This window comes from Vombatus ursinus, unplaced genomic scaffold (genome assembly GCF_900497805.2).
Source record: "Vombatus ursinus unplaced genomic scaffold, bare-nosed wombat genome assembly UNPS02014779.1, whole genome shotgun sequence".
In the NCBI taxonomy this organism is placed as follows: Eukaryota; Metazoa; Chordata; class Mammalia; order Diprotodontia; family Vombatidae; genus Vombatus; species Vombatus ursinus.
In genome coordinates this window covers 4,611,532-4,616,444 of record NW_020954557.1, presented here as the reverse complement: position 1 = coordinate 4,616,444, position 4,913 = coordinate 4,611,532, and the positions used below count along the sequence as shown (strand labels likewise).

The window sequence follows — 4,913 nt, the reverse complement described above, 5'->3', positions numbered from 1 at the left end:
AGAAATGCTTTCACCTAGAGTAGAGGATGGCAGGTAGCGGGTGGTGAGGAGCCTAGAGAACAGAACATTGGCAATGGTGGTATAGAGAACAGAGCAGAGGGTGGCAATCCTACTCAGGAGCAGTTAGTCCTACTGCTTTTGCCCACAGGTATGCTTATATTGGCAAAGGAAAAAATCTATTCCCCATAAAAATACACCTGCAGCCCTGTGGGGCATGGTAGTGGAAAAAAGGCAAACTTAAGCAGGGGATCCATGGAACCAGAGCCTCAATGGAGAGGCTACTTGAGGGGAATGGCTAAGTGATGCAGGCTGGTGTTAGATGGTGAAACCCCATTGCTGCAGTTTCTATGAGGCATTTGCCACGAACACTCTTCCATGGCACCTTCAATCATCCTTCAGGATCAGATACAAAATGCTCTGCTTGGCATCCAAAGTCCTTCACAACCTAACCCCCTCCTACAATTCCAGTCTTCTTACACATTACTCCCCTGCACATATTCTTTGATCCAGAATCACTGGATCTAGTGTCACCTGGCCAGTCCATGAAGAAGACACTCCATCTTTTGGCTCTGAACATTTTCTCTGGGGGTCCCCTCCCTCCTCTGCTCTGACTACTATGTCTCTGGCTTCTTTTAAACCCCAATTAAAATCTCATTTTCTACAGGAAGTTTTTCCTAATCTTTCTTAATTCTAGTGCCTTCCCTCTTTTAATTATTTCCTATTTATCCTGTATATACTTTGTTGTCTTCTCCCTTAGATTGTAAGCTCCTTGAGGGCAGGGACTGCATTTTGACTCTTTTTATATCCCAGCAATTAGCACAGTGCCTAGCACATAGTATTACTTATTAATTGTATTTTATTTATTATTTGATAATAAAAATAATAGATAGGAAATTTATTAACTTTTAATGAAGTATCCTCCCTCCCTTAACATCCCCTTTCCCCACTCATTCATCCACCAAAAGTCTTCACCCTGGGAAAAGCTCTGATGACCTAGCTTTACTTACAGCTCTTCTGGGCTCTTCTTGAAGCCTTTATAGCTATTAAGTTAAGTGTCCTATTAAGGACACCTCCATACTAAATAAAGCACCAGAATAGAATTATGGTATATTTAGTTTTTATAATTTCTTCCTAAATTTTAGCCTGGGCACTAACACAGGAGGCAACTGTGAAGGTGCTAAGCACTCATTAGCAGCTTGCCGGTGGAGCTGCTGTTCAGGGCTAGTTTCACAGCAAATGATGTGGTGTTTGCCAAGCATTGCTTTGAAAATAGTTGAGAACATAAGAAATTCAAAGCATTTTGTGTGAACTCAACACGTTATTAAGGTGGGAAAATTGAGGGTAAAAGTATAATTATAGGAGAGTGTAAATTGTTATTTTTCAGTTTTAGTCCCCTTGGAAAGTGATAAAAAATATTTCCAGGTTAGAGGGGAGAGAAGAATCTACCTCTTGCTCTTAATAGGCCAATTGATTTATCACATTGGACTTAAAATGTGAAATCTTTGTACTAAGTGATGCTCCAATAAAAAAAAACCTAAAAGAAAAAGGACCCTCTCAAAATATATGTAAATTTGACATAGTAAAGATTTACATTGTTTTAATGTTATCTGTGTGTCCTTCACCTTCACTAAAGGGTCATTCATTCCAATATCCCACTTGGCCATTGTGCATAAAGTGATAAACTTGGAGTCAAGAACGCTTAGGTTCATATCTGATGTTTACTAGCAGAATGACCATGGGAAAGTCATTTAACCTCACTAAGCCTCAATTTACTCATCTGTAAGATGGGGATAATAATACTTACAGTATTTATCTCACACAATTGTTGTGAGCCTTAAATTAGATAATGCATGTCAAGCCTTTGAAAACTTTAAAACTATGTGACTGTCAGATTTTACTCATAGAAGGATAATTAAGTTTTTATCCATGTGGATGTCTGAATATGAGAAGGCACTTGGAAATGTGGCTGTGTGAAGTAGGGAGTGCCTATTGGGTAGAGGTGGAAAGTGTTGTGAAGAAATTTTCAACTCTGAGGAAAACCAGGGAAGGGTAAAGTCAGTTCAGAAAATAAAGAAAACCTAATTTGGATTCTGGGGGCAACTAGGTGGCATTGTGGATAGAGAGCCAGACCTGGAGTCAGGAAGATTGAATTCGAACCTAGTCTCAGATACTTATTACCTGTGTAAACTTTGTTTGCCTCAGTGTTCTCATATGTAAAATGAGTTGGAGAAGTAAATGACAAACCACTTATCTTTGCCAAGAAAACCCCAATTGGGGCCACAAAGAGTCAGACACGAATGAAACAAATGAACATCAAAACATCTGGATTCCAGGAGAGCTACTGACTTGGGGCTCTTGTAGCCATGAAGAAAGAGACCAGTCTTAACCTGGCTACAAGGGATGAGCCTGGGTCCCAGAAAAGGGGATTCTATTTGGAAAGTTTAGTGGTATAGCAGAAATAGTGCTAAACTTGGAGGCAGAAGACAGGACTGCATCCTGGTTCTGATAATTCCATGTTGTGTGACCCCAGAAAAATCACTTAAGGCTTTTTGAATCTCAGTTTCTTCATCTTTAAAATTAAAATAGTAATACTTGCACTATGCCACAGGGTTATAGTAAGGAAATCACTTTATAAATCTTACATTTTTGTAATTCAAGAACTATTCTGCTTGTCATTATATTAATATATTTATTAGTATGCATCATTCCCTCAGTGGGGACAAGATTTTCAGGCCCACTGGAAGTGAAAATTCACCAAGACATCTTAGGGGATGGATGTTTTACAATCTGATGAAGTTGCCTTAAATTTATGGGCTCGCCAGGACTACTTTTTTTTTTTTGCTGCAGAAAGGTTTTTATTTGTCATCAGTAAAAATATGGATATAACTCTAATCTCTCATGTGGCAGAGGGGCTAGAGTGTTAGGAGAGGGTGTGTCCCCCTGTAGGGGGCAGCGTCCCCGCTTTGTTGCCACGACCTGAATGCATGACACCTTTTGCAGACCCCTGGAAAGACTTTGCATCCCACCATCATAGAGATGCTACACCCTAGTTTAGGACACTGCCTGTCTCCTCTCACACCAGTTTTTTGCCCTGGCAGAGCCCTTTAGACAGCTCACCAGTGGGTAACTCTATGGGGTGGGGCGGTTGGAAAGGGCTATTCAGAGAAGGGAGAAAAGGCACTCATTTGTACTCGGCTGAGAGAGGGAAGGAGGGGCCTGATTTATTTCTCCGGACTTCCAGGGCTTCTAACTTCAGATGAGCTAAGGCAAAGGTGTTCCTTGGGAAGTCATGGTAAACTCCAGGAACAGATCTAAGAGGTTCAGCAACCTGACTTAAAAGCTGTGGGCTGGGAAAACATTAATATTGGAAAATGAGTTGAGTATTCAGTAGAGCAAGGATCTAGGAAATGGAGGTGGCTGTCTGCACCTGTCTCTGATCTCATTGACAATGCCTGAAAATCCATCTGTGTGCATAGGCATTCTGATGTCTGCCCATGCACCCTCAACACATTCTCTGAATAGCAGGGTCTGGTGGAGCAGGGTCTCAGGCAAACAGTATCGTCTGTGGGCTGGGGCAATCCTTTCCCTGAACAGTGAACCTTTTCTACTCCCTGAGGACAAGAGTTACTTCTGCCGTTCATTCTTCAGCAGTCCTGTCTTGGCTGCCATGCTTCCGCAGATAGTCCAGGATGTCCACCTTGACTGTGCTGATTGTGGCCCGGTGGTACCAGCGCATGATGGGGACACCGTCTGGCCCCACCAGGAACTTCTCAAAATTCCAGCGGATGTCATGGGCCTTTAGGGGTTCCCAGAAGAGGCTTCTGGGTGTGCCCATAAATTCAGAGGGGGCAGGGCAGGAATTCCTCAGGAATGTGTAAAACTTATATTCTTTCTCTCCATTCACATCTCCTTTCTCAAAAAGCTGGAAATTGGGCACAAAGTCCCCGCCTGGGCGCACAAGCTTTCCGAGTTCTGCCCTGGTTCTTGCTTTCCAAATTGGTTGCTGGGGAATCCAGGGTAACAAGGCCAAAGGACTTCAATTCTTCATGCAGTGCATTCAGTTCAAGGTACTGGACCGTCAGGCCTCAGGAGGTGGCAACATTGACGAAGAGGACATATTTGCCTGCGTGTTGCTCAAAAGGGATGTACTTATCACCATCAATGGGGAAGGCCCCATAATCGTAGATGGTACCCGTAACATCTGGGTAGCAGTCCGTCTTCCCAGCCCGGTGTGGGCTGGACTAAGGCGGACAGGACTAGCGAGAGAAGCCAGGCGACGTGGAGGGGTCCTCCCGCCATGGCTGCGAGGAAGGGGAAGCCCCGGGCCTGGGAAGCGTTGTGAGCACCGCCTCCCTGGGGCACTGCGCGTCCGTGGGCTCCGCTGCATTACGAAACTCCCAGGACTACTTCTGATAGTGATTTTAGTCTAGCCTTGAATTTGGGGGGATCACCCATAAAAAATACTTTTAAAAAATTACACTTTAGCACTCCAGTCTTTTTAACATCTCACCCAAGACAAACATTTTCTCTTCATAGTAACTGACACATAACAGATGCTAAATAAATACTTGTTGATAGCAATTTTTTGTTTTGTTTCTTTTTTTTTTTCAGCCAATGACACTGTTTATTAAAAACACCCATAGAGGGTGGGCGTGATTCTAAAAATCCGCCGGATTGGCCAGACTTTTACTGAATCCAAGCGTTTGTATCGCTAATGCAAATGGGCAAGAGTGAACACGAGCCTGTTTTGTTTCATTTTTAGTCACCCTTCTCACAATTCTTCCAACTTTAAGAATACTCTAGAGCAGTGATATCAAAATCCAACAGAAAAGGAGACCATTAAACTCTGTGGGTCACATATGCACTAAATTTTAAAATGCAATACTAGGTATATTCTATTGTATGTTTATTTA

General features: G+C 42.7%; 1 pseudogene; it reads right to left on the bottom strand.

Annotated features, from left to right (window-relative positions):
- Nucleotides 1-3,637: 3,637 nt before the first annotated feature.
- Nucleotides 3,638-4,299, bottom strand: LOC114045943 (annotated as a pseudogene).
- Nucleotides 4,300-4,913: the final 614 nt, after the last annotated feature.